This window comes from Amphiura filiformis, chromosome 5 (assembly GCF_039555335.1).
Source record: "Amphiura filiformis chromosome 5, Afil_fr2py, whole genome shotgun sequence".
Classification (NCBI taxonomy): Eukaryota; Metazoa; Echinodermata; class Ophiuroidea; order Amphilepidida; family Amphiuridae; genus Amphiura; species Amphiura filiformis.
Genome location: NC_092632.1, coordinates 47,387,303 through 47,402,508, shown reverse-complemented (window position 1 = coordinate 47,402,508; position 15,206 = coordinate 47,387,303). Strand labels below are relative to the sequence as shown.

The window sequence follows — 15,206 nt, the reverse complement described above, 5'->3', positions numbered from 1 at the left end:
AGCAAAAGGTTACAATTTTTGAATATAATATTGCACTGCACTAGTAGGTTCACACGGTACCTCTGCATTGAACCATGATATAATGCTGATCACTCGCACATCTTTGAAAAGAACGGTATTGTATTCAATCTATGATTGCAGACATGTGCACAGGTGATGAGTGCAACCTGCTTGTAGTGCAGGGCAATATATTCTGTACTTGAACAGCTCCTCCTTGTGCGATCTAGCACAGATTTAAAGAAGGAATCTGTGGATCTATCTACCACAAAAAGATGACGAAAACATGCAAGATATATCAAATAATTGAAGTTGAAGATTTGACTGCTGAGTGACAGAGGATATTCAGAATGGGGACCTGAAATCATTTAATCAAGAATTGAGACCCTGAATGTGATTTTGAAACCAATTTCTGGATCATGGTGCAGTATCTCTTGAAATTGAGGACAGATAAAAAAATATTCTCGGTGACCTATAGTTGCACTCTATGGCTCACTGATGTAGCATAATAAGGCAAGGCTGACAATAAGAGTATAGTATACATGTAGGATTTTAACAAGATGTCAGCGGCAATAGCTTCCAATTCACTGAACATGACAATATCATAGGAAATGGAATTGGGTTCTGAATCTGATGAAATCAATGCCGAATCTGCAGTGGAGGAAATTGGATCGGCTGGGCACTCCGAGGATCAAAATTGGTCGCTTCGTCGGCTGGCAAAAAAATGCTCCTAAGCAATAATGTTCATTATTATGCAAATCTGTAATTAATGAAATGTCCGTCAAATGCAAGATTTAATTATTAAGAGTAATGATTAGCAGCTTAGCCACTTTGGCATAGCGGCTGGAGACATAAATTAAATTAAAGTCTTTTGAGAGGTGATAGAAATAGTTTCTGATTAAGCCATTTTCCCTATCTCTTGCATTAGCTCTTCTTCCCTAAGGATGATTCAAGAATACACACAGCCCATCCCACTCAAATACTGTCAAATATATCCTTAAGTAAACTACCTTGCTATTTACTGTATTCCTATTTCTATTCAATCATTCTATTTCTAAAATACATGTGTACCTGATGTTTTAAAGCAACATACATGTATAAATGTGCTAACATAACATTGCAACATTATTTGTTTCGGCACCATATACATGCAGTTTATCACTTTAACATGAGACATAATTCGTTGGGTGCACATACATGTAGTGATGGATCTACACTTTACAGCAAAATGACGGATGATGGATTTAAAAAAAATTACGCAATCAGTAGTGACGGTAACTTTGGCAATCTATTACGTATGTGAGATGTATGATTTTACAACATTTTAACATTTTGAAAATAACTTTCAAAGGCTTACTTTTAAAATTAATAGACACATGAATTGCTGAACATTAATGGCAAGTTGATAAGGCCAAAAAAAAAAAGTTGCATGTTTGTCCTCCACCGCCCGCTCCTCAGATGAAGGCCTGACCAATATTTTTTTTTTTTTTCAATTTTTTTTTAATAAAAATAAGTAAAATTCAATTTTTTTCCAGATTTGGAGTATCTCTGGACCTAGCTAGAGCTAAATGCTTAGATCTTTCATGGTTGAAAATGAAAAAAAGGCCACCAAATCATTAAAAGACTATGACATGAACACAAATTATAACTTTAACTGCATATTAAAGAAACAAAATGTTGGTTTTTTAATTCACCATGAATGATTGTAGCATTTAGCTCTAGCAAGGTCCAGAAATATGCCAAATCCGAAAAAAAAAATTAAAAAAAAAAAAAATCCGCCTCGCCAGCACGCCCTCTTTCAAAGCTGTGGAGGACAAACAAACAATTATTTTTTTTGGCCTAATCTATGCCCAATACAATTCCCCGATGCCCATTTTTGATAAATTTGCAATTGACATCCGTCACTGTGTAATGCACCCCGGGTTTGACATCCGTCAAATGCACCCAACGAATTTCAACATATTTTCTAAACGTTCTTTAAAGAATAGGAAATTATGACAAACCAATATTCATTGAATGCAAGTTCAATCTATCCATCATAAACCAAGTTACAATATACTGAATAATTATAATTTGGTACAACCAAACACAAGCAAAATATAATGAGTTCTATGTCAGGGCATAAGATGAGCATCGATAGTCGCCAACGATCCATCAACACAGCATCCAGCTATGTTATTAATATTTTATTAGTTATTACCATACTCCAATTTGGTAAATTACTGCATTGGCAGTCAGGCTTATTATTTCGTTCTCATTAATGGTAGATCAAGAAACAAAATCTCAGCACATTTGATTGCGAATATCAAATTCAAATCAGCAAGGTTTAATTAAACTGTACCACATAATTGAGAACTCGATTTTTAATATTTCAAATATATGCTCACACAGGTTTATAATAAACATGAAGATTTGAAAGACAGTCACCACCATTACTTCCTCAATTTTGATAATTTATGAACCCCGGGCATAATCCTAGGCTGAATTAATGCAAAGTTCTACAAAATCAAAGCCCAGTATGTCAACTGTGCCCTTTCTTTTCAGCCTGATCTGTTGCCACGGCAACACCTGGCTTCATTACCATGGTGACAATCAACAACATCCTGCCCTATCATCAAATCTGACAAGGACACAAAGGCATACTGGCAGGAAAGAGTCAATTTAGACAATAAAGTCATATCAGTAGACATGAAGAGGCTGCCCTCCTTGATATCTCAAATGATAATAAAATGCAGCTACTGTATTACAATAAATAAATACCCTGTAAAACATGGCACCAATTAAAAAGGAAATTGTGGTCAATACTGGAAGTGATGGGTCACAATAAGAAAGACAAATGCAAATTGTTGACCCTATCATTATCAATAGATTAAATAGGCCTAAATGTTTTCAATGCAATCAAAAGACCTTGATTCCTCTTACCAAACTCAAATATTGGGATAAATGAAATGCATGCAGTCAAGTTGTTGTCATGTGCAATTCCGCACTGTTTCAGTTTTATGGCTGCATGCATTGGGCTATTCCAGTTGAAATCCATATACACCCCCTGGTAGACATCACTAATCTTCCACACAGGAAATGTACATGTATGGGTGACTCCATTTGAAATATACACCCCATGTGTGGGATAGTAAGATCATGTCTTCCATTGGGGGTTTGGATTTCAACTGGAATAGCCCAATATTTGATTTGATTCATTCTCAGCCAAATTTCGCATACAAGATCATATGATGCCATTGCTTGAAGTTAAAAAAACACATGTGGCCTAGATCCAAGTCACATGAACTTTCCAAGCCCCAAACTTGACCTTTACCACCCAACAGGGCATCTTCCTAGAGCTATTGCCATGGCAACCATATCAACAGCTCCAAAAGTCCTGGAAAAATGCATAAACTTCTGGAGAAATCATAAACTTTAATTGGTTGCCTTTCAGGATCAGGTCAAGTGTGAATAAATGTATCACATTATGTGCTTCAAGGAAGATCTTTAAAAAAATAATTCAAACAACATACAACTGGCTTTTTCTACTCAAAAGGGAATCATTAGTAAGCTTCAGGGGAAATTCACCATTTTCCTTTGTCCCCGCCTTTCTTGGGCCTACATAGTGACGAAACTATAGGCCTATCAGTCACAGCAGTTGTTAGTTTGGTGACTGAATAATCTACTTGTTTTCAACTGACGATTTAAGCTTGTAAATAAGACATAGGCCCTAACTTATATTGAAACGAAATAAGACAATCTATGCATCATAATCATAAATGTTATTTATGCCAAGTCAGCAACTTGGATTGAGATACCAAGAAGACAAATGAACTTGTATCTTTCTGATCAGTACTTTACCATACTTTCTATAAAAGTAATGAAATAAGTCGTATTACTACTCATAATCATATCAAATAAGACATACAAAACATGAGGCTTTTAGATAAAATATGAGGCCCAGCTATCCATCCATCGTAATCTCACACATTGCAGTCTAGACTTGGTGTTCATGTACTCCTATAATCAAATCAAATCAACTTTGCTCACTCACTCCTCCAACATTCATCAAAATAGCGTGTTCACCTTTCAACACTCATCTTTGAGGTATTTCTAATCAGAATCATACAATTTCCTAAATATTTTCTACAAACATATTGATAAACATTCCAAAATTTCTTACGTGGGATATCTATTGACTTGATTCATATCGTAATGTTTATCGATTGGATTTAAATGAAATATTGTTTCCCCATAATAATAGATTACAATGGATCAGTTTTATGTTTAATACCAAGAACCAACACTTGGAGGTATGTCGGATACATACTCACCACAGCTTTTTATTAGCATTTGTAGTATGATTGAATTAAGTCAATTTACAATTTGTAGGATTTTAAATCTTCGGCACGCTTTTGTACTATTCAGCCGAGACACAGTGCAAACATGACAAACCTTTCGTCCACCTACATATATTTAACCTGTGCTGTAGGCATGTAGGCATATGTCCTCACTAAGCCCGCTCAAGAGGTGACCATCCAACATCGCCTTACTGAACAAAAGTTGTAATTTCAATGATGACTGCCATCATCATTCATGAACTGAATTTGAATTATATTATCACTGCATTACGCCTACTTTATTCTAATATGAACATTGTAGGCGCTACACAAACACATCATCAAATATCAACTTAATGAGTGGCCCATGTGGCAGCTCAGACCAATGCAAGTTTAAAAGCATAATGCTATTAAACTAGCTCAGTTCACGGACCACAACGCCCCTCGAACAGCTCATGCATGCAGAGCATGACCTACCGCAAAAGTGACCAGTGATTGTCCTTACGGCCACTCTACTGGACTATCTAAGGTACCCAATGACCACCGACACTAAGCCAGTGCTAGCATACAGAAGAAACAATACTTACAGAAACATAGTATAGCACCAGCAAAACCATGATGCCATGTGTTACAACATCAACGACTCATACTGCACTAATGTATACTATAATTCAGGGCTCCTTGTCTGATCCAACTCACTTTCACAAAACAATCTGATTCTAAGCTTGATAAGTCTCTCCTTGTCCAACAACCTTGCATTCTTCCCAAAAACCAGCTCACACATGGGAAACAAATCCACACAGGTCAAAAGCCCTCATCCTATGGATATGTCAGCACCACAGCAACTTGCCTTCAAACCATTGCTAACCTTTCACTCACTCTAGGATCAAGATAGAGGTCCTGTGTTGTATACCACCCATCTGAAGAAACTCACCAAGAAAACTGGTCATAGCAGAACAGGTGGTTATCTTATCATACAATCCCAGCGCCTACAATTTCCTGATATGATATAAGTGCCATCATCAATAGTAATGAACTAAACACTGCGCTACCACCCTGACCAAACTATGTTCTTCCTGCATTACCAACTTCCACTCGCAACTCGGCGAACTTGCACATCACACCCCCCCTCACAACTAATACCAAGTGTCCCATAAGATATGTGCATTTCATTGTTTCTTTTAAAACATGAGTGAGATGTATTAAAAATGGCCGGGGCATCAGGTCCTGAATCTGTAAAATGTTGTGTGATGAGCTGATGACCATAATAAATTTATAACAACTTGCTTATTCCATCAAGTCAGACTAGTAGTTAAATTTAAAAGTACCGTAATCTAACTTCACATATCATATTTATTTTGCTGTACACATTAGTAAAACAACATTGTTGTTTACAACTTTGGCATTTAAATGACCTATTAAATGTACCCTCTATGTACTCACCACTTTATCCCTCATGCTTATCCAACATTGGGCAGTAATCTTCTGCTGAAGGTTTCCTAATGGAATGTACATGGGCCAATAGAGCAATGAACCCTGGGTAGGATCAAAGGCTATGGATAGCATGGGAAATGGTTGCTATGGAAACAGTACACAAGGGTTGCATACAGCATGGCTACACAACAAGAGTGAAGTTAGCAAAAACAGTCTCAAAACATTTTGGGTTGTTTCTTTACCTTTTCTGCGCAAAAATAACATGGGCAGTGACTGTGCACATCTCCATAAAATCTTGGGGCAGATGATATCATGATTATGAAATGCAAATATTGAGTTTATCAGTGAGAGTGATAATTGGTTTTAAAGTATTGTGCAAAGATTTACCAAGTTCTAAATTTACAGTTGACCATGTAAATGGCACAGAGTGGGAGGATAGTGTTATTGATCCAGACCCCAAAGGGCTGACCCTGAACCAGTGAACATGAAAATTAAGACAAGCTGACTTAACATGAACTAGCAGCTGCTGCCAAAAAAATACCCTGCTAGACAAATAAATGTAGGCAATGTACAATTTATGAGGACTTATGATTTTCGTAATTTATAATAGCTACCTGTGCGCTATGGTGTAGACAGATGACTTTATTTTATTGTACCAAAGATACTCAATGTTTGATTGTACTAAATGAACTTTAATTTGACACCTATTGGTAAGGGACGCACCATTAGATTCTCAGGGTGGGAGTAGGAAGTTTTTGGAAAAAAAAAACTTCACCCACTACATGAGCAAAAAAAAAAAAAACTTTCCCCACCAACACTAAACAAAAACAACTTTCCCCACCTAACTGTGTAAACGCATGAAAAAAAAACCCAAAAAACTTGCCGCTTTCGGCAGCAATAAAAAACCCACAAAACTTCGCCGCGTCCATCCCTAACTTTGTGGAAATCAAATTTCTGAAATTTCAGATTTGATATTTTTTCATTTAACAGACCAATGTCAAGTCACATTGTTCACTTCATCTTTGTTTCAGATCATTGTCGTGAGACAAAGGCTTTCATGATACAGCACACTCTAAAACTATCATGCTAAGCGATGGGGGGCTGGTTTACCTTGAACTTTTTTGACCCCTCCCCTTGATGGACCGCTAAACTTTTTGACCCCCCTCTTTTGACAGACAAAACTTGTTTGACACCCCCCCCATTATCCTGTGGACTCATCAGAATTGAATAAGTTAAAACTAAGCATGGAGGATGAATGATAGGCCAAACCCCAGAAATGACTCCTCTTCACTCCATTTCCTGGACTTCCTAATGTTTTACAGAGAATAGGACAATCTCATCTTCTCTTGTTTCAACAGCATAATTCTTCATGGTTTCTTATAATTCTTTCATTTTAACTTCAATACTTAGTCACCATGGTAACTAAATCACTGTTCCCACTGATTGAAATAACAATAGAGACTGTTTGGTCACATTCCATCTTTGGATGACTTCAATGATTCCATTTTATGGCTTCAGGCTTCCCAATCCTTTCAATTTATTGCAAGAATCAGCTTCTGGGAATTATTACCTAATCCTGGATGGATCAGTAAATGTTTAGTACAATGCAATGTGCTATTCATACTATTGGGTGCTTAAATCTCATCTCCTGAATGAAATAAATCCTAATCTTCACTATTATTTGAAATATGCGACAAAATTAACACATTTTCAGTGTTTGTTTTGTTGCTATAGCAACCACAACCTTGATTGTTGATTCTAAAATGTGCCTAATGGTGTTGATACAGAAAGATAGAAACTTTATCTTGCAGCATAATCCTGATGAAAGATTATTGTACCACATATGTTTGCAATTGTTGACAGACTCATTTATATATTACTAGGTGTACACAATGTGTATATTTGTCAAGTCTATACATTTCAACCAGCTCAATAGAGAATAAGCTTCATAAGTAGAAAGGAAAATATAGACAAGGTTTGTGTAACAGCCTGCCTGTTGGAATTAGCAGATTATGCCAGGGGGTGAGATATGTGCCCAAAGAATGGGTGGAGAGAATATCTGAGTGAGATCCCGGGGTGAGATGTCCCTTTTTAAGGTGTCCACACCGTGCCGCATCACTCGTGTTTCCACTGAGAACATCAACTGGTAACAACACTCTAAACTAAACTGCACAACCTTTCCCCAGTAGAAACATGCAGTACGATAATTTGATATACATCATATTGCAATTTCCCCCACAAAACATCATTTTGCGAGTCCAATGATTAAACCAGTTGTGTAAGGTGAGTAAAAATATGAAAATTTAGGTGAATTTAATTTTTTTTTTTGCTTTACACTCATGAATGTCAGATGACTACAATGTAGATCCAAAACATCGCGTATTTAAATGCAGACTCATCAAAACATCAATCTACAGCCTGGCAACTATTTATCATACAAAATGTCCAAGTTTTGAACAGCAAGTAAACAAGGAAGCCAAAGAGAAGCTCAAGTTCAAACGAACAACCAAATCAATACGAGGGCCACCCATTTTACTTCATGGAGAATAAAAGCACTTCAATTTTGAGTACCCCTGAACTCTCCTGGAAGCCAGGGATGTGCAAACAGCTCATCAATTATACATTTACTCTGCTTTGTGTACTCAGATATAAATCCATTTACATTCTAAATATCCAGATAAGATTGGGGATTTATTGTGAAACAAAGGCTCACTTTTAGACTCTAGGAGGTATAAGCTTATTTGAACAATTTATTTAGAAGAATTTGGCCACAAAATTGCAAACAAAATGGTGACAAGGATTTGTGTGGCTTTGTCATTCTTAGAATAATCAATTATCCATCACAATATTTCTACAATGGTAAGTTGTTGTTGACTCTTCTCCTTGCTGTTGCCAGCACTGCAGCTGAGTTCCTGAAAAATAACCTGGAATGTTTTGCTCGTCTTCTTCAGTTCCAGACAGCAAATTTACTTAAATGGAAATATTTAAAATGAATATGGATAATGTGCCTTACAACTTGTGCTTTTCCTACAAAATCCTACGTCAATTAGTGTAAAATATAGCACATTTGGATACAATAATTAGTAAAGCATTGACAAATTTACGTCAGCTCTATAAAATCTTTACAAAAATTACATTATTTCAAAACTATTAATCAAGCCTTCAACTAATTTGAAAAATTAAAAATGATCAGCAACCATGACAACAAAAATTGACCACCATGTATACCTTATGGTCAACTACCCTGGAATATAGAATGAACATCAACAGCCTGAGCAGGACAGCAAGCATTGGTTACCATGGTAACGCATACACAGCTGATTGGCACAGCTGTGTACTTTTAGCCATTGCAGAGTTGGGATCCTCAAGATTCATAAATAAACAAGGAAGGATTCCTATAAAAAGAATGCCATTTCCTCAGCTTTTTGCAAATTGCATGTGTGTGGTCACATCAGTTTGATTTTTGTTTATTTTCAAGTTCTCAACAATTCAACAATCAATGTCATTTAGTAGAATTAATGCTCTTCCAAAAAAACAACCATATTTTGACTAAGGACTCAAGTAGCACTACTTTTCATGCTTTTATTTATAATTTTAGTTGCATCAGTTACTATCCAGCAGAGAGATAGTGTCAGTCCAGGGCCTAAATTTCGTGCCAGTTTGCGAGAATCAAAAACCATCCAAGTCGCTTCACTTACTGTATGATTCAATGAAAGAAATTGATTCTTGCAACAAATGTTACAAGAATCATTACGAGAAGCGATTCAGTGATTCTCGTCGAATCTGAGGCCCTGCAGTCTCATGCTTTGGGCTAGCCTCATGCTCTTGCTATTAGGGCGAGGGTCACAGACTATGGCTACTGTGAAGCGCACCTGGTTTTTGCTTAACATTTCCACCAGGGGATAGAACAACACTCGAGTTGACTTTACCGGGACAATGTGCACATATATACCCCTCCTGTCCCCTTGTTGATGTTAATAAAGATTTCTCATCAATGTATAACTTATAAGTGTCAATCTTGGGGGAACAAGTCCTGCCAACATTTTGTTATTCAGACACTTTTTGGCAATTCAAGCCAATTGCCTGCCCCCCCCTCCACTTTCAAGACGGATTGAATGCTGCTGTCCACATATCACACAATAATCACTAGTAATAACAATCAGGTCCAGTTATTTTTTTACAATTCATTCCTTCATGGATCCTGATGGGACATGAGGATACACTGTAGATGGTAATTTGGTGTAATTGCTCTATACAACTGGCAGAGTGATACATTTATATACATCCTCTAACCTAATGAGACTCTTCAGGTTCTTTCAAGTACTCCATCTTGTGCCAAAATATTGATCCATAAATGGGCCACTTCACTCTTCTAAAATTAGACCATTAGACCTATAAATATATAAATTATTACATGGCTCAGTGGCAATACAGCTAATGGCCAGCTCTCCCATCCAATCCATTCATCCCTGTATCATCTTCAGTGACAAAACACTGCTGTTTCAAGCACTTTACTCCAGCCAGCCCAGGTGTTCATCATCATAGTGAGTTTGATTGAATTCAATATTTTGAATTTTTGATGGCTGCTCATTATCAGTTTCCTTTCCAATACATGTGCATTTCCGACATATGTTGGATTGTTGTACAATTCTGATGGTATTTTATTAGGAAAAATGGATGTGCCATCAAAAAGTACATGCGGTACTCTTGTGATGTGTCAATGTGAAAATGTAGAAGGTTCTTATGATCCGTTGTTTGGGCATTCCCAATACAATGACCCTATTTACGGAGAGAAATCAACTTCAAATGCGACATCAAATTCAGATTGCAACTGTAAGGATTAGCATAAATTATTTGTTGATGGTGTTTACATTGACTTGATTGACATCAAAACAAATTGTGAATTCAACTTTTGCATTAGTCACTTGCTCATGCATCGTATTATGAGCTCAACATCTACTTGCAACATTCATTCACAGTCCAGTTTGAAGCAGAGTTTGAATTTGACAAAAGTTGCTCTGGGTCATCATTAGTTCAAAACATGGTGACCCTGTTTTCACACAAACAAAGTTGAGTTCAAATTTGACTCGAGTCGACTTAAGGTTTTGTGTGAACGAGCTCCAATTTTAAAATTACTTGGATAGATGTGTGAATACATGAAAATCACAATGCGCCTTTTTCCTGGTATAAAATTGAAAACAGAGCCTAAAGTCAAATTGAACATGTACTTAATCCTCCTAGTCCTGAACCAACGTTGATAGCAATTTTTTAAAGGGGTGGGCGCTCATTAATCAAGCCCTCAAAACATACCCAAATAAAACTTGGGGGTTGTCATAATAGGTAGTCCGCAGCCAGATCTGGACCGCTGACTTGTTGGGGCTAGCCCACAAGAGGCATACGGTATATCGACCGGAGGTCTGAAGGGGGCAAGTTTCCCTAATGGCTCGAAATAATGAGCCAAAAATGACAAAAAGTTTAATGTGCATCTTCCTTTTTGGCCCGGTTTTAGGCCACAGTTGTTCTCATTTTGGTCCATTTTTAATGGAATTAAAATTGCAAATTTATGTGTGCTCTGTAAAGTCATTTAATTTTTAGTTGCGGGTCAGCAGGATTATTTGGACATTTTGCCCCCTGGCCCCGGTACCCCTGTTGCCCCTAGCTTAAAAATGTACCGTACAATTATGGCAGTAAACAAAACAAAACAAGGGAGGGAAGATGCAGCCTCCCACCCTTGTTTTGTTATGTGCCAAAAATATGCTGATTTTCCAGAAAACTCTCCATACCCAGCCCCCCCCCATGTTCTTGACAATAAAAATATAATTATGCACATGCAAAATTGCAAGGTCAGTGAAGGTTAAAGGAGGATTTCGTGATCCTAGCATCCTCTTTTTATGACATTTTTCAGTAGATATCCACGAAAAAAGCTTATTTCCAAAATTTCAGTTGATTCCGATTTTATGCGTTATGCGAGTTATGCATGATTATGTGTATTACACTGCTCCATAGACAATGTGTTGTAATTTCGTTCTGGTGCACCAGAACGAAATTCAAATTTGCGATATTTTTGCTAAACGAATTAATCTGCAAGAAATATTTGGTACATAAACATTATGTAGCCAGAGGTATCCAGTGGTGTAAACATCTCAACTTTTTTTTGGAAAAGTGGGGGGATGAGGCTGTGGATCACGAAATGCCCCTTTAAAAGAGTGGACATACTCAATTTTACTGGCCAAATTTAGTATATATCCCATGCCATGGTCCATGATGTCTACTATGCATAAATCTTTCAATCATATTGTGGTTTCTAAAATCTAATGTATGAAAAATTTTAAGATAAGCTTAAAATGAGTGTATACTGTTTTTGTTCATGCCAAATGTTATTGCTGTTTAATATTTATAAAGTTGTTAGCTAGTTAGTTCATGTTCAAATGAAACCCAAATTACACACTTTAAACTGAGCCTAGAAAAAATATAAACATTACATTGTATTGTAAACTTACGTGTTCCTGAGTCAAAAACGAAATAAATGGAGTCCAAACAGATGAAATAGTGCAAAACGTCAGCAAAATTCACGTGTAATGCAGAGACCAGATTGAGAAATACCTCATGCAGTGTGTGACGTATGGGAGAATATTGTATGTGTGCTGGTTCTTTTGCCTTCACATACCATGTGTGTACATACAGCTATTACAAAGGCTACGACGACCATGTGCACTGTGTACAATAATTGGACCACTTCCGGGGATATCCCCGACGCTTTTACGGCTGTTCCTGGTCGCCATGGCTAACATTTCTCCCTCTGAAAACATACCTACTAGGGACAATTTCATCACTTTTATGAGACTTTTGGTGTTATATTTACATCTGTATCAGTGATTAAACTTATTTTGTGTAATGTTGTTATACATTTTATGTCATATTGTATTTTTGTTGCAACAAAATATTAAAAAAGTTATATTATTACATAGGTCTTGGTGAGTATGTTCACTCAATGGAATTCCCAATTATAGCGTACTAGCAACCAATCAGATTGCAGAATGTCGGAGGTCGGTGAGTTCCATGTGGTGACTGGGTCAGCGTTCGTCATGATGGTGGTATATCCTTTGTACACACAAGTATCATAGCGGGATGGTTAAATTTTAAGATTTATGCTTTTTATCTCTTTTTGAAAAGATTTCATATTAGATGTTTTGTGTTTTAGATTGGTTTGTTCAATGAGATTGACAGAGGGAAATGGTGATATGGTTCAAAAAAAGAAAAAAAAAAAAAAAAAATATACACGTGGTAGAAAATAAAATGACAGATGTAAACAAACAATAAGAAAAGTAGACTTTATTGATTCGTTGCAATAAGTCATCGATTTCTCAATTGAAGTCCAATGCAAGTGGATTAGTCGCGTCAATAACACAGACAGAACAAAATACTCAATTACCGATAAATGACAAGTATGAAAGGTAAAAACTTTATTGAGTAACAAAGGGTTTGAGACAAAGGCGAACTGGCGCGCCTTGCTTTGACACTCAGTACACAGTTCACCGTTCTTTTACCGATTGGACCTACTGGTAAGCTTTCCTTTATTTCAAAAAAGGGGACGTGATGTCTTGGGAACTGATTTTACTAAAAGTTGAATGCATGACTGTAAAATATATTCAACATGTAAAATGTTCAGATGCAAAAAAAAAGGAATTAAAACAAGCTGAAAAGGTGGGGAGGGGTTCTTGGGAGCGCAGTGGTGGCCCCATAGGTGAAAATACCTCTCAGTCAGAACTGGTACCCCCATGCCCGGCCCCCATGCCCCCAGTAAAAAATTCCACTTTTTGCGACAATTTTTCAAAAATTTGTTAATTTTTGCACCTCCCCTGAAATTCACTTTTTACCCCCAAACCCCCTCCATCCACCGAAAAAAAATCTAGTCACTGTTAGACTTCTCTGTAGTCCACTTGCCATTGCTAATTTGGAAATTTTAAACAATTTGGATATTATTACGGCTATTTAGGATAATTTGGATATTTTAGATATTTTTGATATTATTTAGCTGTTTGGATATATCAGATCATTTAGATATTTTAGATAATTTTGGATATTTTAGATAATTTGGATATTAGTACGGCTATTTAGGGTAATTTAGATATTTTAGATAGTTTGGATATTTTAGATAATTTGGATATTAGTACTGATATTTAGGATCATTTGGATATTTTGCATATTATTAAGGCTAATCAGGATAAGGAGTTTCAGATCATTTGGATATTCATAGGCCTAGTTGGATAATTTGGATATTTTAGATAATTTGGATATTATTACGGCTAAGGATAATTTAGATATTTTGCCTAATCTTACTATAAATAGGGGAATGTTGTATCTATCTATCTATGTATGCACATAAAGGCTCCGTCAGTTTCGATCCAAATGTCACCAAATTCATACGGGAGATCGAGGAATATACGGAGACGGTAATGCTAAAATTTGGTTGAAAACGGTCAAGAATTGGCCTCAAAATCAGTGAAAATGTGGCGTTGCTATACTAGGTAAACAAAAAAGGAGTCAGTTACTAAGCTAGCCCTGCGCGTCGCACGGGCGTATCTAATCTTCAAGTTGTACAGCAGTAAGCGCAGCGATACCAGCTGAGTAACGCAGCACTACGCCATGGCACGCGTAAACGACGCAGAGACACGTAATGAATGATATTACGGGTGAACGACCGTAGCGTAAAAAAAAAGATGTGTGTTAAAAAGTACAAACAACATGAAGAGGTAGGCCTACTATAAATAAAAAAGAAAACAAAATGAGGACAAACAGACTGTACGAGTATGTGGGTAACTTATCGGCCCATGTAGAAGAAACTAAAAAGAAAGAAAGAAGTTAAAACAGAAACGTAGGCTTAAGGAGGGTCAGGTTCAGAAAAATAAAATTTGCCTTTTCAATGATTCTACCTGTTCAGTAATTCCTCCTGTTTTAGTGAACGCTCCCATTTACTCACCTAGCGGGGACCCGCGCGTAGCGCGGGTGTCCCGCTAGTCAGGATAATTTGGAGTTTCAGATCATTTGGATATTCATAGGCCTAAGTCATAGGTGTAGATCCTATGGGGGGCCGGGTCATTGGAAAAAACCCCAAAAAAAATATTTTGTCAGGGGGAGATGGTACATACAATCATCCCCCCAAAGTTGACACCTGTATGTGTGTTTCTGACCAAATTAACCTCATATTTGGCCATTTTAGCTCTAAAAGTGCCAATTTTTGGGCACTTTGCACAAATATATTCAACTTTTGCACCAATTTTCATCAGTTTAGGTTCAATATGGCAAAATTTTTAGCACACTTTGCGTGCATTTGTACCATTAACTTATTCTGCCGCCAAAAGGTGCTGGAATCCCTATACTAAAGAAATTTTTTCCAACCCCATTCCCCCCAATGCCAAAAAGAAATCTACGCCACTGGGCCTAGTTGGATAATTT

The 15,206-nt window shown here is 36.9% G+C and overlaps 1 protein-coding gene across 5 annotated transcripts in view; it reads right to left on the bottom strand.

The window, feature by feature from the left end:
- LOC140153254 (forkhead box protein N3-like) overlaps positions 1–15,206 on the bottom strand; it is a 99,111-nt gene that overhangs the window by 69,841 nt on the left and 14,064 nt on the right. The window contains exon 1 of one of the 5 annotated variants that reach the window (XM_072175949.1): positions 12,251–12,452. The exons of 2 other annotated variants lie outside the window; for them this stretch is intronic. The gene's annotated coding sequence lies outside the window, so the exon portion shown is untranslated. Of the gene's footprint in view, positions 1–4,903; positions 4,962–5,759; positions 5,819–12,250; positions 12,453–15,206 lie in introns of those variants that run through there. 2 more of the 5 variants (XM_072175954.1, XM_072175955.1) reach the window with 2 other exon arrangements.